The 22,814-nt window shown below is 40.6% G+C and overlaps 1 long non-coding RNA gene across 1 annotated transcript in view; it reads right to left on the bottom strand.

Moving 5' to 3' along the window:
* LOC108395147 (uncharacterized) overlaps nt 1-22,774 on the bottom strand; it is a 113,576-nt gene extending 90,802 nt beyond the window's left edge. Inside the window, exons 1-2 of the long non-coding RNA XR_001852617.3 lie at nt 22,107-22,774; nt 20,230-20,433 (exon numbers count right to left, since the gene is read on the bottom strand). This is a non-coding gene — a long non-coding RNA (uncharacterized lncRNA). The remainder of the gene's footprint in view (nt 1-20,229; nt 20,434-22,106) is intronic.
* Between the last annotated feature and the right edge of the window lie 40 nt (nt 22,775-22,814).

Genomic DNA, 22,814 nt, shown 5'->3' with positions numbered 1-22,814 from the left:
AAGAATTTTTACCTAATTTGAATTTGCAGTGATGGAAATCACAGTACGGAGGCACAGCTTCTTTAGCAGTTGTGAAAAAGCATGATTCTCTACTCTTAAATTAGGAGATACCCACAAGCAAAAAGAAAGCAGCCAAAGAAAGGCTTTTATTTAAGAGGAAAGAAAGCACCTCAATTCAAGGTTAAATCATGAATATGAATGAGACATGAAATAAGAAAGCATCTTCTTGAGAAACACCGAGAAGCTTCAAGAAAAAGAACCCCTCTGTTGAGTGCTTGTGGGTTAGGCAATATGGTAGAGATCCATGGGAAGTTCTAGACACTGGCCTTGTATCTCATTCATACCCACTATTCTAGACTTCTAACATATCACTCATGAAACATTTCATAACTGTGTAGGGTGGAAAGAACACCAAAATGCACACACACAACAGCAGACTTGAAGTGGGCATTTCAGGATCCCCAAACTGAAAGGAGCCTTAAGGTTCTGGCTGGCTGGCGCTCCATGTAGCAGAGTAGTCCCTCCACCTTGTCGTTTGTTTGAACACCTCCAACAAGTGGGAACTCACCTACTTTGATTCCAGACTCCTAATTATTAGCAGTAGTACTTGTTTATATTTTATCTGAAATCTATCACCCTGTCACTTTCATCCATTGAACTAAAAGAGAATTTTGTCTTATATCCATCTCTTTCAGTGCTGTGAGACTGCTATCCTTTTGCCCCTAAATATTTTATTCCCTGAGCTAACCATCCTCACTCAGTTTGCCTGTGGTTCCTGTCATGATTTATAGCACTATATGATAGGACTCCTCTGAAGGAGCTGAAGTTGGTCCACATCCCTCACAAAATATGTTTCCCAGAATTGAACATAATAAATCAAAGTATGGTCAGACTGGTTATCAAAAGCTTAGAGCAGTCACAATACTGTATTTCTATTTAAACAGGCCAAGATCAGTTGCTGTTACTGTTGTTTTTTCATTTTCTAGCCTCTCATCATGCTCTTGCCTCTTTCTGGCTTCAGGCCACTAAAATCCCCAGGTCATTTTTACCCACGTGCTACTATTTAGCAAGTTCTCTCCTTATTCTTTACTCTGGTTTCAAGGAAGGAACACTAAAACTTGTCGTATTTAAAATTCATTTAAATAGAGATGGCCATTTATGCATTTATTTACACATTCTTCCTGCCTTATTCCAAAAGATACAAACTGATACATCATCCTGGGGCCACTGCCAGTTTGGAACCTGTTTTATTTTGTCATCTGATTTATTCACACACCCTTCCAGCTTCTTCTCCATCCATGCGTAACCAGATCCACTCAAACCATATCCAGGTTACTTACAAAGAATCAAGCTAGGGGGAGAAGGATTAAAGATGGCAGCATGAGAGGTGAGACAGAGGCTTCCTCCTAAAACCGCAGCAATTCGAAACTATAGTTGGTGCAACTAATCCTGAGAAAGCAACAGGAAAGAGGATGGTGCCAGACTGAATACACCTGGAGAAAAGAGCAGACCTCATGGAACAGGGTAACGTACCAAAGCTGTGGCCCGACGGGATCCAAGCCCTTCTCCCACCCCAGGTCACGAGCGGGAGGAAGAAAAATGGAGCAGGGAGGGAGTGGAAGGCCTGGGACTGCTGAATACCTAGCTCCGGGGGTCTGCTCTGGGAGCACAAACCTACATTTCATGGTGCTTTCATTATACTCATGTGATTACGGGGTTGGAAAGCTAATACAGGCAGAATTCCTGGAGAGACTGAGATTCCAGCTGCTTGTGGAAAGCAGGGATTCCTATTTGGCTGCTCTGGGACAAAAGCTTACTTACACCTGTGTGCTCAGCCCACTGGTTCAGTCAGTGGAGACAGGCACAGCAACCCGGAAGCAGGGAACAGCTCTTTACTCCCCCCAGGTACCAATACTGCTCCCCTGTGACCCACAACATTGCTTCAGGGGCTGAGCAGCTCCAGAGAGTAGAGCTTCTGGGCACTAGAGGGAGCCATATACAAATATGAAATGCCAAAGGAACCTGGTACAGAGTAAAATTATTAATACAACTCCCGAGAAAGATTTAAATGATATGGACCTCGTGACTCTTCCTGAAAGGGAGTTCAAAATAAAAATCATCAACATTCTAATGGAGGTATGGAAAGACATCCAAGAACTCAGGAATGAATTCAGGTTGGAGATCCAATCGTTGAAGAGCATGATGGAGGGTATTAAAAGCTGGTTGGATAAGGTGGAGGAGACGATAAATGAAATAGAAACTAGAGAAGAGGAATACATAGAAGCTGAGGCACGGACAGAAAAAAGGATCTCTAAAGATGAAAGAATATTGAGAGAAATGTGTGACCAATCCAAACAAAACAATATTCACATTTTAGGGATACCAGAAGAAGAAGAGAGAGAGAAAGGGATAGAAAGTGTCTTTGAGGAGGTAGTTGCTGAAAACTTCCCTAATCTGGGGAAGGAGATAGTCTCTCAGGCTTTGGAGATCCACAGATCTCCCAACACAAGGGACGCAAGGGAGACAACACCAAGACATACAGTACTAAATTGGCAAAGATCAAGGATAAGGACAGACTATCAAAAGCATCCAGAGAGAGAAATAAGATCACATACAAAGGAAAGCCCATCAGGCTAACATCAGATGTCTCAGCAGAAATCTTACAGGCCAGAAGGGAGTGGCATGATGTATTTAACGCAATGAAGCAGAAGGGCCTGGAACCAAGATTACTTCATCCAGCAAGATTATCCTTTACATTTGAAGGAAGGATTAAACAATTTCCAGATAAACAAAAGCTGAGAGAATTTACCTCCTTCAAACCATCTCTATGGTGTATTTTGGAGGAACTGCTTAGATGAAAGTGTTCCTAAGGTTTAACAGCTGTCAGCAGAGGTAATAAAACCATAGTAAAGAAAGTAGAACAGCTAATTACTAAGCAAATGCAAAATTAAATTAACTATCTCCAAAGTCAATCAAGGCATAGACAAAGAATACAAAATATGATACCTAATATATAAAGAATGGAGGAGGAAGAAAAAGGAGGAGAAAAAGAAAAGAACTTTTAGATTGTGTTTGCAACAGCATATTAAGTGAGTTAAGATAGACTTTTAGATAGTAAGGAAGTTAACCTTGAACCTTTGGTAACCACGAATCTAAAGACTGCAATGGCAATAAGTACATACCTATCGATAATCACCCTAAATGTAAATGGACTGAATGCACCAATCAAAAGACATAGAGTAATTGAATGGATAAAAAAAACAAGACCCATCTATATGCTGCCTACAAGAGACTCACTTTAAACACAAAGATATACACAGACCAAAAGTGAAACGATGGAAAATGATATTTTATGCAACTAACAGAGTGAAAAAAGCAGGAGTTGCAGTACTTGTAGCAGTCAAAATAGACTTCAAAACAAAGAAAGTCACAAGAGACAAAGAAGGACATTACATAATGAAAAAGGGATCCATCCAACAAGATGATATAACCATTACAAATATCTATGCTCCCAACATAGGAGCATCCACATATGTGAAACAAATACTAACAGAATTAAAAGGGGAAATAGAATACAATGGATTCATTCTAGAAGACTTCAATACTCTACTCACTCTGAAGGACAGATGAACTGGACAGAAGATAACTAAGGAGACAGAGGCACTGAACAATACAATAGAACAGATGAACCTAAAAGACACCTACAAAACACTACACCCAAAAGCAGCAGAATACACATTCTTCTCAAGTGCACATGGTACATTTTTAAGAATAGATCATATACTAGGCCACAAAAAGAGCCTCAGTAAATTCAAAAAGATTGATATTGTACCAACCAGTTTCTCAGACTACAAAGGTATGAAAGTAGAAATAAATTACACACAGAAAATGAAAAATTCCACAAACACATGGAGGCTTCACAACATGCTCCTAAATAACCAATGGATCAATGGCCAAATAAAAACAGAGATCAAGCAATATATGGAGACAAATGACAACAATAATTCAACACCGCAATCTGTGGGACACAGCCAAGGCTGTGCTAAGAGGAAAGTATATTGCAATATAGGCCTACCTCAGGAAAGAAGAACAATCCCATATAAGCAGTCTAAACTCACAATTAATGAAACTAGAAAAAGAACAACAAACGAGGCCCAAAGTCAGTAGAAGGAGGGACATAATAAAGATTAGAGCAGAAATAAATAACACTGAGAAGAATAAAACAATAGAAAGAATCAATGAAAGCAAGAGCTGGTTCTTTGAGAAAATAAACAAATAGATAAACTCCTAGCCAGACTTATCAAGAAAAGAAGAGAGTCTACTCACATAAACAAAATGAGAAATGAGAAAGGAAAAATCACTATGGACACCACAGATATACAAAGAATTAATAGAGAATACTATAAAAAATTATATGCTAACAAACCGGATAATCTAGAAGAAATGGACAACTTTCTAGAAAAATACAACCTTCCAAGGCTGACCAAGGAAGAAACAAAAAATCTGAACAGACCAATTACCTGCAACAAAATTGAACTGGTAATCAAAAAACTACCTAAGAACAAAACCCCTGGAACAGATGGCTTCACCGCTGAATTTTATCAAACATTTAGTGAAGACATAATACCCATTCATCTTAAAATTTTCCAAAAAATAGAGGAGGAGGGAATACTTCCAAACTCATTCTATGAGGCCAGCATCACTCTAATACCAAAATCAGACAAAGACACCACAAAAAAAGAAAATTACAGACCAATATCCCTGATGAACATAGGTGCAAAACTACCCAACAAAATATTAGCAAACAGAATTCAAAAATATATAAAAAAGATCATCCAGCATGATCAAGTAGGATTTATTCCAGGGATGCAAGGATGTTACAACATTCAAAAATCCATCAGCATCATCCACCACATCAACAAAAAAGGACAAAAACCACATGATTATCTCCATAGATGATGAAAAAGCATCTGACAGAATTCAACATCCATTCATAATAAAAACTCTCAACAAAATGGGTATCCAGGGCAAGTTCCTCAAAATAATAAAAGCCATATATGACAAACCCACAGGCAACATTATACTTAACAGCGAGAAGCTGAAAGCTTTTCCTCAAAGATTGGGAACAACACAAGGACGCCCACTGTCCCCACTTCTATTCAACATAGTACTGGAGGTCCTAGGCACAGCAATCAGACAACACAAAGACATAAAAGGCCTCCAGATTGGCAAGGAAGAAGTTAAACTGTCCCTGTTTGCAGATGACATGATATTGTACATAAAAAACCCTAAAGAATCCACTCCAAAACTACTAGATCTAATATCTGAATTCAGCAAAGTTGCAGGATACAAAATTAATGCATAGAAATCTGTGGCATTCCTGTACACTAGCAATGAACTAGCAGATAGAGAAATCAGGAAAACAGTTCTATTCACAATTGCATCAAAAAGAATAAAATACCTAGGAATAAACCTAACCAAGGAAGTGAAAGACCTATACTCTGAAACTACAAGACACTCTGAGAGAAATTAAAGAAGATACCAATAAATGGAAACACAGCCCGTGCTCATAGATAGGAAGAATTAATACTGTCAAAATGGCCATCCTGCCTAAAGCAATCTATAGATTCAATGCAATTCCTATCAAAATACTGACAGCATTCTTCAACAAACTAGAGAAAATCGTCCTAAAATTCATATGGAACCACAAAAGACCTCGAATAGCCAAAGCGATCCTGAGAAGGAAGAATAAAGCAGGGGCATCATGCTCCCCAACTTCAAGCTCTACTACAAAGCCACAGTAATCAAGACAATTTGGTACTTGCACAAGAATAGATCCATAGACCAATGGAACAGACTAGAGAGCCCTGATATAAACCCAACCATATACAGTCAATTAATATATGATAAAGAAGCCATGGATATACAATGGGGAAATGACAGCCTCTTCAACAGCTGGTGTTGCCAAAACTGGACAGCTACATGCAAGAGAATGAAACTGGATTATTGTTTAACCCCATACACAATAGTAAACTCAAAATGGATTAAAGACTTGAATGTAAGTCATGAAACCATAAAACTCTTAGAAGACAACATAGGCAAACATCTCCTGAATATAAGCATGAGCAACTTCTTCCTGAACCCATCTCCTCGAGAAAGGGAAACAAAAGCAAAAATGAACTCATGGGACTACATCAAACTAAAAAGTTTTTGTATGGCAAAGGACATCATCAACAAAACAAAAAGGCATCCTACAGTATGGGAGAATATATTAGGAAATGACATATCCGACAAGGGGTTAACATTCAAAATACATAAAGAACCTACATGCCTCAAGACCCAAAAAGCAAATAACCCAATTAACAAATGGGCAGAGGATATGAAGAGGCAGTTTTCCAAAGAAGAATTTCAGATGGCCAAAGACACATGAAAAGATGCTCCACATCACTAATCATCAGGGAAATACAAATTAAAACCACAATGAGATATCACCTCACACCAGTAAAGATGGCCATCATTGAAAAGACTAAGAGAACAATATATGCTGGCAAGGATGCGGAGAAAGGGGAACCCTCCTACACTTCTGGTGGGAATGTAAGCTAGTTCAACCACTGTGGAAAGCAATGTGGAGGTTCCTCAAAAAACTAAAAATAGAAATACCATTTGACCCCGGAATCCCACTCCTTGGAATTCACCCAAAGAATACAACTTCTCAGATTCAAAGACATATGCACCCCTATGTTTATTGCAGCACTTTTTACAATAGCCAAGATATGGAAGCAACCTAAGTGTCCATCAGTAGATGAATGGATAAAGAAGATGTGGTACATATACACAATGGAATACCATTCAGCCATAGGAAAGAAACAAATCCTACCATTTGCAACAACATGGATGGAGCTGGAGGACATTATGCTTAGTGAAATAAGCCAGGCGGAGAAAGACAAATGCCAAATGATTTCCCTCATTTGTGGAGTATAACAATGAAGCAAAACTGAAGGAACAAAATGGCAGCAGACCCAGAGACTCCAAGAATGAACTAGTAGGTATCAAAGGGGAGGGTGTGGGAGGGCGGGTGGAGAGGGAGGGAGAAGGGGACTGAGGGGTATTATGTTTAGTACACATGGTGTGGGGAATCACGGGGAGAACAGTGTATCACAGAGAAGGGACATAGTGAATCTGTGGCATCTTAGTATACTGCTGGACAGTGACTGCATTGGGTATGGGTGGGGACTTGATAATATGGGTAAATGTAGTAACCACATGGTTTTTTCATGTGAGACCTTCGTAAGAGTGTATATCAATCATACCTTAATAAAAAAAAAGAAGAAAAAGAATCAAGCTAGGAAAATAGCCCTGCTCAATACAGACTTCTGACAAAATTTGGCAGATTTGACAATGGTAGATCCACAAATCATCATTCTTAGGGTAGAGTGGTTATGACCCTAAAATTATTTCATCATCAAGCATCTTTCCGCAAGGATGCCATTAAACTCTTTGAAAATTGCCCTGCAGAAATACAAAAACTCTATGTCGCAAGACTCCTTTGATCTAGTCTAATAAACGTATCACAAAAGAAACCAAAGGCTGTCTGTCAGGCTCCCTTTTCCTAGAAAATTCATGCTGGTTACTTTAAGAATCACCTCTTCTCTCTCTGGAAATTCACACACCACCCATTTGATATTTTTAATGGAGAATTAATATTGAAATCCCCATTAACACTGGCGTCACCTACCTTCTCCCCATTTTTGAAAACTAATTCATTTGTCCATATCCTGATTTCAGGAAGCACTTCTGCTTCCCATAGACTGCAGATGATATTTTAAGGATACCTTTTGAAAACTATTTTCATATTCTCAGATACAATTGGTCCAATCCTGAAGACTTGCATTCTTTTAGTTTGCTTCCCCGGAGTGGGAGTGATGGTGGTACCAGGGAGAGAACGGTTTCCCCAAAGAATGGGAATGCTGTTTCTAGGAGTGAGAGATACTGGGCAAATAAAAGATATTCCATCTTGGCAGTGAATCTTTAAATTCAAACACCTGTCAGCAAGTCTCAGTTCTCTCTAGCTAGTCTTCCTCGCACAAGTGTTACAGGGCTATGCGACTAAGTGTTCAAGTCTTTGATTGCTACCTCCCTTCTCCCGCGGTTTTACATGTCTCTTATAATCTGAGCTCCACCGACAGTCTTAGTTCCTCTGACCAACACATTTAGTCTCTGGGATTATTTCCTCCACTACTATTAATAAGGGTCTCTAGTCCCTTCATACAGACAATAATCCCTTATGCTTATTCGTAATTGACATTTCCTGGAGGTAGACGCATATCCATTCAGTTTTAGTGCTTACAGTGGGCCCTGATACCATTTTCACAGTTTCTGTTACTAATGTGGTTGGAAATTTACCAGAGACCAGAGAAGATGAAGCTATAGAGAGCTTCCAAAGTCAATAGGCTAGGAAATAAATTATTCCATTATCAAGATGAAAACTGAATCCTCGCATTAACCTTTCTAATTGCTTGCTTACCTTGTTTTTATACTTTCTAAGTGAACAGGAACAAAGCCACTTGCTGCTGTTCTCATTAACACTAATGATCAATAAACAGAAAAATTTTTTTGCTGGTTCTTATATTTTGTTCAACATTATGTTGCTTAATTTAGAGTTTATTAGAGCATTGCCAGTTTTGCTCATTTTCTCCTCTACAAGATGAACGTGTTTCTTAAGCAAGTCGTTAACATGAAGCAACAATGACTGACTCATTTTTTGTAATTAAGCAAGACTTTCAGTTATATTTCCTGCTGGGGGCAGGGAAAGAAGCAGCAAGCATTAGCATTTAACACTGACTTATTTTAGATACCCCTAAGAGGTACTTATAACAACTTCAGCTCATAATATTAATGATCAGAGCAGACTTGGTGTCCAAGGGCACTGTCTACCTTCTATCCTCTCCGAAGCTCTTTTGAGCTTCTTTCCACCCATTAAAATCATGCTTTCAAGTGAAATCCTGATACATGCTACAATATGGATGCACCTTGAAAACACCATGCTAAGTGAAGGAGGCAAGCCACAAAGGACCACATATTGTATGCTAGCATTTATATGGAGTGGCCAGAACAGGCAAATTCAGAGACAGAAAGTAGATTAGTGGCTGCCAAAGACTGGGAGGAATGGGGAGATTTGGCAGGAGGGGTGGGGATGGCTAAGGGGCACAGGGTTTCCTTTTGGAATGATGAAAATGTTCAGGAATTCATTGTGGTGATGGCTGTACAACTCTGTGAGTGTACTAAAAGCCACTGAATTGTACACAATCAATGGATGAATTGTGGGCATGTGAATTGTATCTCAATAAAGCTATTGTTTAAAAAAAATCACACCCTACTCCTCCTGTTGCCATCACATGCCACTCCCTGTCTTTCTTTGGAGTCTTCAGCAACTGGATCACTTGTCACTTTTTCCTTCAAGTCCTGCTACCATCCCACACAGATGACCCACTATTCCACACCCAAGTGCTGTTCTTGGCTCCAGTGACCCTCAGCTCCTTTCCACTCGGCCATCTGCTCTGGACTTAGTTGTTACATACTCCACCCAACCTCCCCACTCCCTCCCCCTCTGAAATGATGCAGTCTCACGACTCTCTCAGAACACAGCTTTCAGTACTTTAGTTGTCTCACTCAGTCGCTCTAATTATAACTTGGCCTTAGTAAGCACAGGCTCTTCCTCTTCCTCAGCCACATTACCTTCTCTCTTTCTGCTCTACCAGCATCCAAACCTCCCCCCTACCCAGAAAGTGCCTGCTTTCATTGTCACTGCTTCCCTTGTCTGGCCTGAATTCCATGCCTCATCACTTTAGTCTCTCACGCTTCTACCTAAACTATCCGGCAAATCTCATCCCTTCACCAATGGGACTAAATATTAAGTGACCAGTCAGAGATCTCGTCTCCACTCTCCACTCATGGTCCTCAGTGGGCCTCTCATATTGCTCCAGAAGCCCTTCTCCAGTTCTACAAGGTCTGGAGTAGAAACCTACTTCACACTTCTCAACCCTTCTCCACCTCCTCTTCAAGCCCAGCAGATGATCTTACCTCCTCCTCTATGTCAGCAAGGAGGAAGCGCCTTCCCTACCACCCAACAATGTGCTGACATACACCCTCTCCTCCTCCTCTTCTACCATTCGTTGCTTGGAGCAAAATGGAAGAAATGGCCCTTCTCTTATTTAGTTTGTGTTTTGGCTTGTATCACCTCACTGCTCAGTGTCCTTGCAGCATGGAGTCTTTACTCCTTTCCCCCATATCTTCAACCTCCCCCTCTCTGCTGACTCCTACCCATCGCATGTCTCTCCCTCCTTAAGCAACAGCAGCACCTCTGAATTGATGCCACACGCCCTTCTCCAGCTACCTCTTTTTTCCCCCTCCTCCTTAAATACAAGCCTCCTGAAAGATCTGTCTCCACTTCTCCATTTTTTTCCACCATATGCTGCAATAGTATTTCTATACATCACTCCACTCAAATGCCTTTTTTGAATCGAGTGAGCCCATTTTATTCCTGCTTGACTTCTTAGCAATATTTGACAACTTTCTCCTTCTTACCAGGATCTCTTTCTACTTCTGGATCTCCTCCCAATGCTTCTGACCACTCCTTCTCAGTCTTCTGAGATGTTCCCCCTGCCTGCCCCCTAAAAGTTATATTCCTGAGTTGTGTACTGGGTATTTGTATAAGTGATCTATTAATGTGTAGCAAGTTAACACAAACTTCATATGAAACAACATCCACCTGTTATCTCTCAGCTTCCGTGGGTCTGGAATCCCAGCATGGGTTAGCTGAGTCCTCTGCTCAGGTCTCATCAGGCTAAAGTCAAGGTGTTAGCTGGGGCTGTGTTCTCTTCTAGAGCTCAGGGTCCTCTTTCAAGCTCAGTTCAGACTGTTGGCAGAATTCAACTGCTTGTGCTTGTAAGACTGAGGTCCCTATTCTTTCGTTGGCTGTCAGCTGAGTTCATTCTCACCTCCTAGAGGCCATTGTCAGGTCCTTCCACATGGCCCCTTCATTTCAGCAATGGAGAAATTCCCTCTCATTGAATCGCTCTTATGCTTCAAATCTCTTTGATTTCTTCTTCTACTAGCTGGAAAAAAGTCTTCTTTTTAAAAAGAGTCCATGTGATTAAGTTAGGCACATTTTCATAATCTCTCTCTTTTAAGGTCAGTTGCTTAGTAACCTTAATTAACACCTGCAAATTCCCTGTGACCAGGTAATCTACAATAACCATGGGAGTAACACCAGGTGGGAAAGGTCATGGGAACCATCTTATAATTCTATCTTCTACAATACTTAAAATAAAAGTTATTGTTGTTGTATATATTTTTCTGGAGTGATCTCATCCTCCTACGCAGCTTCATTTACCAACTCTATGCTGATGACTCAGAAATCTCTAGCTCCAGCCCTAACCTCACTCCTGAGCCTTCAGACTTGTATCAACAACTCCCACTGCCCATTTGGAGGCCCCACAGATATCTGATTTTGGAGGCTGAAAAATGAGTTCATCATTTCACCACCAATCTGCCTTCTTCCTAGGTTCCCTGTCTCAGGGAATCATCCCCCACTGTCATCCTTGATTTTGTGCCCATCCACTTTGCCCCCACATCAAAGCAAGCTACTCCAATTAATCCTACTTCCTCAACTGTATCCATTTATCTTTTTTGTTCCTTGTTCAGGCCACTGTCACCTCTCACATGGGTTATTCAACAGCTTGCCAACTGGTCTCTCAGCCACCAGTCTTCACCTTTGCAGTGACATTGTGGATCTGCCTGTTCAATATCCATTCCAACCTCCTTGAAGTGTGCCTTCCAGAAAATGAAAAGCTACATTCTTTAACTAGGCTTTTGGTTGTGATGTAGATTATAATAATGAGGTGCACTCAAGCAAGATCTGGAGGGAAGTGATATATCAGGAAAAGGAGGCCTTGCCTCTGCTACTTCTGCTGGTGAGCTTGGTTATGGAAGCATTTGGCTTTTGGTGGGAGTTGTAGATGGAGTCCAGTGTCCAGTCCTTAGCCACATGAGTGAAAAAAAGGCAGAACCCAAGCGTCCATTTTGCTGGCAGCAACTTCTGGATTTCTCAAACACAGCAAAGGAGGTATAGTCCTGAAACTAATGGTTATGGAGACAGCTTCTTAATATTCCAGCTCACTGACCATGGCAGACACAGGAGCTCCCTGGCAGTCAAGCTCTGCAGTGCTATTCTGGAAGAATTTCCTGGAAACTCAGACTAGATTTGGCTCTTCCAATCATTTTTAGAATGGTTCTGTTTGTATCAGTTAGAATGGTTTACTTTATTTGCAACTAAACCCCTGACTATAATGTATATCCTGCAATTAATCACATTTCATCCAGAGTGATCTTTCTGAAACTCTAAAACTCAAATCCTGTAATACCCTTGCTTAAAATCTTTCAACATCCCCCAGTATCCTTCTATAAAACCCAAATGCATTAATTTTGTTTGAAAGGTCCTACAAGATCTGGTCCTCCTGTCTTCTGCAGACTCAGCTTTACCCAGGTACCTCTGGCCACAGTGACCTTCTGTTCGGATCCCTAAGACAGTCATGCACGTATCTCTTCATCTTTGCACATGTCATTCTCCCTGTGTGGAACACTCTTGCCCCGTCCTCTCTTGGCTAACTCCTGTTTTTTTTTCAATCTTGGCCTAAAGGCTATGTCCTCCAGGAAACGTTCCCTGACCCTGCTACCCATCTCTACCAGCAAAACTCTGAGTTAGGCCCTCTCCTATATGCTCCCACAGTACCCTGGCCTTCCCCAATTTGAAACATTTACTTCATCATATTGGAATTGCCAATTGTAAATTGCACTCTCTCCACCCCATCCCACCACTGCCCCTTTACACCATATGAACCTGGTGGAAGGTTCCATGTCTAAGTTGTTCCCTATTTTATCCCCAGTATCCAGTGAATGTCTGGCTTAGACTTAGGTGTCAAAGTAAATTAAGTAATGAATAAATTGAAGCATTTTAAGCAGAGGGCCTAATCTCTATCGGATTTATATTTTAGAAAAAACACTCAGGTATCCATGTGCAGAAGGAACTTTCATGCGATCAGGTGGAGAAAAGGGGCTAAGATAGAAGGTCCAGTTTGTTGGTCTGACCTAGTGAAATTTTTGTGGGGATGAAAAGGAGAATATTTTGTATGCTATGGCAGGGGAAGAGGGGACAGAAAAACCTGATAACACTCAAGAAGTAATGAGACAGGCGCTTATTAACTTTTTGGCATTCCAATTCAATTTGATTAACATTTTTTTGAGTGTCTACCCTATGCAAAGCATTGTATTAGGTTATGTGAGATAGAGATTAGTAAAATATTCCAATCCTGGAGACTACAAGGGTTTCAGTTGGCTGGTGAGGACACACATAATTTAAGACCAAGCAGAGACATCACAAGGAGGGAACATTTAAGAGTTTGTGTTTTGAGGTGCTGTGTGTGTGGTTTTTCAGTTCATTTGTTTGTTTAATTTTGCCTAACAAACTAGACTGTAACTAACAAATTACACTGCTAAACAATGGGCTACTAGTTTATGGGCAATAGATGGTGTACTGTGGCAGAAAAAACATTGCCTGGAGACAGAACATAGGGGTCTCAGTTCCTCATCTGCCATGAATTAGGTAGTATGATCTTGAATGATTTGTTTTAACGTCTCTGGGGCTTAATTTCCTCAATTGTAAAATGAAGTTTTTGAGTGGAATGATCTTTAATATTCTATTGTTTTATATATTTGTTACATTTAAAATGTGTGCAGTATTTCTAAACACTTTTCAAATCAATTAAACTGTCCAAGTAGTACTTTTGGATAAATGTTTAACTTAGTCCTATAATATTTAGAAGACAAAGATATAATATGGTCACAAATAAACTATAAACTTTGGTTTCTTGATTCTAAGAGACTGATAATAACATCATCTACTTTTGACAATTAGAGACAGTTTACCAGAATGTGCTCCCCCAACCTACCCCTATCCTTGGCTCTTTCAGCCTTATGTTCTGTGGGGGTTTGTTTGTTTCGTTTTGCTTTTTGTCTTATCTATTGCCTGGGACAAATGCTAGGCTTTGCCAGAGGAATGTAAAGAAAACCCTCAAATCAGTCCTTTTGTCCCTCTGATACATGAGTAACTTTAAATTCTGGCTCAGATTGTATGAGAAAAATCTTTAAATTTCAACAGAAAGGAGACACATGAAGGAGCACAAAAAGCAGGTTTAGAATCGAGAAAAAGCCATCCACTTGAAAATTCACCTGCTCTCCCCATCACTACACTTCGTTCTCTTTATAAGTAAGTGTGCAACTGCTGGCAAGAATGGCTAGTAATGCTAGCAGTTTTAACAGATGAACCCAGAAAAATCACTGGCTTAATACAAAAATTATTTCTCATTCACTTGTGGTAGGAGTGATGGTGGTACAAGTGGTCTGTATATGTGTCTGCTCCATGAAGTCATTTAGGAACCCAGGCTGACAGAGACTCAGCCATATTCAAAGTCTGTCTTCCAAGGTCACCCTGGTGTCAACACTCAGGGGGCAAAAGCAGAGTCGAGGACAAAGGGAGGGAAGAGGCTTTCTTGTGGGAGCTTTTCTGGGCCCTGCCTGATTTTACTTCCTTCTGCATTTCATCAGCCCCGTCTCAGCCCCCGGGGCATACCTAACTGCAGGGCTAGCTGAGGAATAGGGTCTAGCTGTGTGGCAAGGAAGAGAAAGGACAGATTTTGATTATGACAGCGTGGGCTTCTGCCTTATCTAGGGGTATTGATTCTGTCTAGCTGTCCCCTCTCAACTCTCTCCTTTCTATCTCAGGTCTGTAATAGCTGACAAAATATTTCAGAGGTGACTCCTACTTGGCAGGAATAGTCGGAAAATATTTTTAGAGTAGTGATAGTCATCCAATAAGCATCTGATTTTTATGGTGCAAACGTTGAAGTCTCTCTAAGTGCTCTAATTTCTAACCTAGACTAACATCATGCATTACTTTGTATAGGGCATACAATGATCATATGCCACTCTGGGTTGCCCATATAGATTTAGCTTCAGGTTCACATAACAAGGAATATTACTCTTCTAATGTTATCAGACTTAATGAAATCAGCAATAAAAAATATTCAGATCTCAAGTTTCCTTTATTGCCCTATGTGGCCAGTCTTTTTAGCAGTGAAGAATTTCACCTATCAAATCTTAAGAATGCCTCCAATTCCTCTAAGAGAAGAAAAAAACATTTTATGACAGTACATGCTCCATTTCTTGAAATGTCTATAAAAAATCTCAGTTACTGCATGTTAACCATTTCAGTAACTAACTCAGGGTTTCTCAACCTCAGCACTACTGACATTTTGGGCTGAATAATTCTTGTGGCGAGAGCTGTCCTGCACATTGTGGCCGTATCACCAACCCCTTCTCCCAGTGTAACAACCAAAATGTCTCCAGATACTACCAAGGGTCCCCTGAAGGGGGAAAATTTGCCCAAGTTGAGAATCACTGCTCTAACCTAACATTAAAAGGAGAAGAGTTATGTTCCTGCACCTTATTCAAGGCTATGTTGGCTTCACAGAATGAGTTTGGGAGTATTCCCTCCTCTTCTATTTTTTGGAAAACTTTAAGGAGAATGGGTATTATGTCTTCTCTGTATGTCTGATAAAATTCCGAGGTAAATCCATCTGGTCTGAGGGTTTTGTTCCTGGGTAGTTTTTTGATTACCGCTTCAATTTCTTTGCTGGTAATTGGTTTGTTTAGATTTTGTGTTTCTTCCTTGGTCAGTCTTGGAAGGTTGTATTTTTCTAGGAAGTTATCCATTTCTTCTAGGTTTTCCAGCTTGTTAGCATATAGGTTTTCATAGTATTCTCTAATAATTCTTTGTATTTCTGTGGGGTCCGTTGTGATGTTTCCATTCTCATTTCTGATTCTGTTGATGTGTGTTGACTCTCTTTTTCTCTTAATAAGTCTGGCTAGAGGCTTATCTATTTTGTTTATTTTCTCAAAGAACCAGCTCTTGATTTCATTGATTTTTTTCTATCATTTCATTCTTCTCAATTTTATTTATTTCTTCTCTGATCTTTATTATATCCCTCCTTCTGCTAACTTTAGGGCTCATTTGTTATTCTTTTTCCAATTTCAATAACTGTGACATTAGACTATTCATTAGGGACTGTTCTTCCTTCTTTAAGTATGCCTGGATTGCTATATACTTTCCTCTTGAGACTGCTTTTGCTGCGTCCCACAGAAGTTGGAGCTTTGTGTTGTTGTTGTCATTTATTTCCATATATTGCTTGATCTCTATTTTAATTTGGTTGTTGATCCATTGATTATTTAGGAGCATGTTGTTAAGCCTCCATGTGTTCGTGGGCCTTTTTGCTTTCTTTGTACAATTTAGTTCTAGTTTTATTCCTTTGTGGTCTGAAAAGTTTCTTGGTAGAATTTCAATGTTTTAGAATTTACTGAGGCTCTTTTTGTGGCCTAGTATGTGGTCTATTCTGGAGAATGTTCCAGGTGCACTTGAGAAGAATGTGTACCCTGTTGCTTTTGAATGTAGAGTTCTATAGATGTCTATTAGGTCCATCTGTTCTAGTGTGTTGTACAGTGCCTCTGTATCCTTACTTATTTTCTGTCTGGTGGATCTATCCTTTGCATTGAGTGGCGTGTTGAAGTCCTAAAATGAATGCATTGCATTCTATTTCCTCCTTTAGTTCTGTTAGTATTTGTTTCACACATGTTGGTGCTCCTGTATAGGGTGCATATATATTTATAATGGTTATATTCTCTTGTTGAACTGACCCCTTTATCATTATGTAATGTCCTTCTTTATCTCTTGTTACTTTCTTTGTTTTGAAGTCTATTTTGTCTGATACGTTACTGCAACACCTGCTTTTTTCTCCCTGTTGTTTGCATGAAATATCTTTTTCCATCCCTTGACTTTTAGTCTGTGCATGTCTTTGGGTTTGAGGTGGGTCTCTTGTAAGCAGCATATAGATGGGTCTTGCTTTTTTATCCATTCTATTACTCTGTGTCTTTTGATTGGTCCATTTAGTCCATTTACATTTAGGGTGATTATTGAAAGATATGTACTTATTGCCATTGCAGGCTTTAGGTTCATGGTTACCAAAGGTTCAAGGTTAGCTTCTTTAATATCTTACTGTCTAACTTAACTCGCTTATTGGGCTATTATAAACACTGTCTGGTGATTCTTTATTTCTCTCCCTTCTTATTCCTCCTCCTCCATTCTTTATATGTTGGTTGTTTTATTCTGTGCTCTTTTGTGTTTCCTTTGACTGCTTTAGTGGGTAGTTGATTTTATTTTTTGCCTTTAGTTAGTATTTGGTTGGTCTGCCTTCTTTGCTGTCATTTTATTTTCTCTGGTGACATCTATTTAGTCTTAGGAGTGCTCCCATCTAGAGCAGTCCCTCTATAATACCCTGTAGAGGTGGTTTGTGGGAAGCAAATTCCCTCAACTTTTGCTTGTCTGGGAATTGTTTAATCCCTCCTTCATATTTAAATGGTAATCGTGCTGGATACAGTATTCTTTGTTCAAGGCCCTTCTGTTTCATTGCATTAAATATATCATGCCATTCTCTTCTGGCCTGTAAGGTGTCTGTTGAGAAGTCTGATGATAGCCTGATGGGTTTTCCTTTGTAGGTGACCTTTTTCCTCTCTCTAGCTGCCTTTAAAACTCTGTCCTTGTCCTTGATCTTTGCTATTTTAATTGTTATGTGTCTTGGTGTTGTCCTCCTTGGGTCCCTTCTGTTGGGAGTTCTGTGTGCTTCCATGGTCTGAGCAACTATTTCCTCCCCCAGTTTGGGGAAGTTTTCAGCAATTATTTCTTTGAAGACACTTTCTGTCCCTTTTTCTCTCTCTTCTTCTTCTGTTACCCCTATACTTTGAATATTGGTCCGTTTGTATTAGTCACACAGTTCTCTTAATATTCTTTCATTCCTGGAGATCCTTTTCTCTCTCTCTGCGTCAGCTTCTCTGTGTTCCTGTTCTCTGATTTCTATTCCATTAACGGCCTCTTGCACCTCATCCAGTCTGCTCTTAAATCCTTCCAGAGATTGTTTTATTTCTGTAATCTCCCTCCGGACTTCATCCCTTAGCTCTTGTGTATTTCTCTGAAGATCCGTCAGCATGGTTATGACCTTTATTTTGAATTGTTTTTCAGGGAGATTGGTCAGGTCTATCTACCCAGGTTCCTTCTCAGGGGAGGATGTCTGGGTTAGTCTGGTCTGTATCACATTCTTCTGCCTTTTCATGGCAATAGAGGTAGTTGTGGGGAGCTGTCGCGTGTGTCGGCTGGGAGAATGTCCCTTCTTGCCGGTTTATGGGCTTCCTTTCCTGGGAGAACGGCGACCCCTAGAGGTTTGTGCTGGGCTGCTGCATGCAGACGGGGTTTCTAATTCTTGCCTGGCTGCTGTGAAAGAAGCTCTGCCCTGCTGCTGTGGGCATGGCCAGCCTCAGGCTGCTGCTCCACTATGGCAAAGCTGCGTCAGAGGGGAAACGGGCGTGAGGCTGTTTATTACCATGAGGGGCCTCCAAGCTACACTGCTGCCCAGGGGATTAGGGTGCCTGGAGTTTCCTGGGATTCCCAGCTGCAGGCTAAGTGTCCCAGGACACTTCCGTCCAGCTGTGGGGTCCCTGTCCCTTTAAGACTTTCAAAAAGCACTCACTTTTCTTTGTCCCAAGGGCGCTGGCTGCGGGGACCCACTCGCAGGTTTTACTGTCCTGTTTCCTTAGTATTCAGCACCCCATGCACTGTGTGTCTGCGCTCCCAGTGCAGATGGCTAGGGCTGGGTTTTTAGCAGTCCTGGGCTCCCTCTCTCTCCCCACTCTGACTCCTCTCCTCCCGCTGGGAGCTGGGGTGAGGGGCACTGGGGTCCTGCCAGGCCGGGGCTTGTATCTTAACCCCTTCATGAGGTGCTGGGTTCTCGCAGGTGTGGATGTAGCCTGGATGTTGTCCTGTACCTTCCGGTCTCTCTTTTAGGGATAGTTGTATTTGTTGTACTTTCAAAAATATATATGGTTTTGGGAGGAGATTTCCACTGCTCTACTTACACCGCCATCTTGGCTCCTCTTATTCAAGGCTATGGAAACAGTCTTCAAGAAAGAGCATATGTTCCAAATTTCTCTTTATTTCACTGTTGAGGACTTTGGCAGTGACAGCTCTATTTGAAATGATTTGGTTCCCAAATACTCACTATTTTAGGCCAATTTTCTCCTTGGAACAACTTTATCTTTGGAGATGCAAATTCACAAACTCTAAGCATCGCTTTTACACTTACTGTGATCTATACTTATTCAGTACTGAATTCCATTACAAGGCATTTTCATTTAACAATATCTAAATAAGGTATAGCCTGGCTTATGGAATGCTGTACAAGCCCATTATATAGTGCTGGCACTAACAGAAGAGTTTTTATCTACTTCATTACAATATTTTCAAAAAATTATCTAAGTAAAACCTGTACTATAATAAAATGTAAGAATAACCTTTATTACATCCTTCCTCAAGATTCTATCCCTGGAAAGAAAATCATCATTGCTTCTGGAATTTACTTCTTGGTATCTAAAGAATATGTGAATAATTCTATTTCTTTTATAATTCTTAATATAAGAATTTTTATTATTTCTTAGATTTTAACTATTTCCTTCCTCTTAGTGCATGAGAAGTCAGCATTATTTCAACATATCCTCACTTCTGCTCCTCTATAGTCTTAATATAAATAAACATATTACAATTCTTACTCAAGTTGTGTTTAATGTGAGCCAGCTGACAGGGTATCCTGTTATCCTCTTTGACATCTTCATGCTAATGTCCCCTCTTATTGCCCATGTGAGTATATATTTTAAACATTCCTTTCTTTTCTTCATTTGATGGCATTTTGAGAGGGAGAGGAGATAAAAACATATGGCCATCACACATTTAATGAAACTAAAACTGTTTTTGAAAACTTTGAAAAGATTATACAAAAAGTCTCAAAACTTTATTGTTAGGAGGTAAATCTCTTTCCCCCTCACCTCTTCCATTTAGCATAAATGAAAGCTAGGCTAGACACTTCTTTTTCTGAAGAAACCAGTAATGGTAACTGGAATTATTGTGATCTTTCTGTAATATATAAAAATATCTAATCATTATGCTGTACACCTGGGATGAATGTTACATATCAACTATATCTCAATAAAAAATAAATAAAAGAAAAGGCAAATTACCAGAAATTCTTCAGTTCTTCCCCTTTTGCACACTTGGGACACGGTTATCTTTCCTACATAAGGATAAGTCTGTTCTTCTCTCTTGTGACTTTGTCGACTGTTCCTTCATCTACCTGAGCCATTGATACCTGGGAAACTCAGGCAGCCTTACACCATGAAACCATGTTCTTGCTCCATGACTAATGGTTTTGTAATAAATGTCTCCTGTTTCAAAATACAAAGTGCAAAACCTGATGTTTAATTTTTCATAAAAAATACTTTTTGTTGCTATCATTAACCACAAGAAATCAGGACCACCCAGAGAACAAAAGCAGAGGATTACAAAAGTTACCCTTTTAACATGACAGGTGAAGTTACAACGTGCATATAAAAAAGCCCACATTTTGGGAATTGTGGGAATCCAAGTCAATCACTTAATTACTAACAAAGACAGTAACAATGCTTCTTTTGTCTTTCATGGTGAACGCACAATTAGCACTTAATACGAAGACCGGGGAGTAAACCCTCTATAATGTACTGAAAAAGACCATCTGCTTCTACAAATTTTGTTCTTATACACTTGCCAAAAGAAGGGAACATATTAACAAAATAATGGGCCCTGCACTGTTAATTGCTAGGTTGTTTGCAGTTGTGCTGTTGCTATTAGGATTTAATAAGCCATTCCCTCTGCTAAATTAATAAGCAGCCAAGATTATGTAATAGCTGCTTTCAGCTGCTAATTATTTTTCCCATAATTCCCTTCCCTGTCCACCCCCAACCCCCATCTTTTCTTGGCTAGGAAAACCAGAGACTGCCAATATGTCATCAGCAAGTCTCCTGTCCTCATTTTCAGAACCTCAGACCAACATTAGGAATATAACTAATGAGTTTGAACTGGAGGTGGTTACCTCAGGGTATGTGTTTTGTACAGGAGAAAAAGAAAAGCAGCATTCAGAGGATTCAGAGGGCGAGTTTTCATGGCATAGCATTAAATCTATGTACTGCCTAATGGCATCTGTTTTGTGTAGTAAGGGAGAAATGGGACATTAGCATGTGCCTTTGGGTTATGACTGGTTGGGGAACAGAGAGAAATTTGGGTACAGGCCTAAAGATCTACAGAAAGTCAGCTCTGTGCTTTGTGTTGATCATTTCTTTAATATTCCAGTATACATTAATCATACATGGTAATAGGAAATTTTCCAAGCAGCACAGTAGTCCTTAAAAGTATCATACATTTTAATTTTGCCAAAAAAGGCATAAAAAATGCCCCAAATCCTTTTTACATACTCAGTTTTATAAACACTTCAACACGAAAAAAACCAGAACCCCTAATAAAGGATTCCTTTAAATGAATATTTGGCTTCATGAAAAATGTAGCATTTATTTTTCACTTTGGACCATTAAAAAATTCTGGCGACTGTGTTTGGGAACCTCTGCGAAAAGGGCATAGCTCAACGAAAGCAATTTTCCAGCTTCCTTTGTGAGAACCTAGGTGACTGGGGTAATGAATAGCATTCGACAGGAGAAACCCGTGGCTGTTCAAGCAAGGTCACCTAATCCCGTGGGACTCCCCTTTCCTCATCTTAAAAAGATGAGTCGGACAAGATGATTCATACATTCTTTTCATTCACAAAAAATATGGACATCTATTAGGTGCTAGGCACAGTACTCGCACTATGGCTCCTAACAAATCTGTCATTTTGTAGTCCTTATCCATCCACTCCCATTTATTACTTGTTATATGCCAGGCAGCGAACTAGGTTGGGATACAAAATGAATAAATTCAAGATATGCTAATTAGAGGCTAACGGACACGTGGAGATGCAAAATAAATAAAACTTCAGATGTGCTAAATCGAGACTGATGGGCATGTGGGTTAAAGAGGGATTCGTTCTTACAGGGTTTGAGGGTGAGGCTCCATGGCATTTGAGAGGAAGGGCATACCAGGCAGAACAAGTCGTCCGCAAGGCTGAACTGAAACCCAAGTGGCTGTGACAGGTGGGAGAGGAGGGGCGACTCCGTGTGAAGGAAGCGGGATCTCGGACAGCAACTGATCAGGTCCGCAACACTGATGGGCGAGGGAAGCCCAGGGAGGAGACACTTGCAGTTTGAGGCAAAAGGTATCTACGGCTGCAGCAGTCCGCTAGGAAGGAGGGGCCGGATGCCGGGCAGTTGTGAGGCTGCATAATTGCAAAAGTAAGGCCCTATGAACTCGAGCACGAGCTCCACGACAGGCCTGCCTTCTTTGCCCCAGAGTTTCAGCATTCTCCCTTTCCCCTCACCATCATCATTCTCTTGGGGCACGGAGAGTTATCGGAGCTCGAACTTGGCTCTTCGCGGTCCAGACCTTCCCTGCCCCGCATAGCGGGGTCGACAAAGGGCACCATCAAGGACTGCCCTCACGCCACTGAACAGCCAGGACAGACGCCTGAGCGAGTCCCGGAGGCACACACAGGACTGCGCAAGCGCGCCGGCCCCCGCGGAGGCCGCTTCCGGGTCACGTGGCCTGGCTTCCGGTCCGGACCAACCCTCTCTGTACAGACGCAGCCAATCGGCTTCCTTGGACTCTGCGGTCACTTACTCTGCCGCCTGTGCGGTTGGCGACT

Source organism: Manis javanica, chromosome X (genome assembly GCF_040802235.1).
Source record: "Manis javanica isolate MJ-LG chromosome X, MJ_LKY, whole genome shotgun sequence".
In the NCBI taxonomy this organism is placed as follows: Eukaryota; Metazoa; Chordata; class Mammalia; order Pholidota; family Manidae; genus Manis; species Manis javanica.
This window is presented reverse-complemented; position numbering and strand designations above follow the sequence as displayed.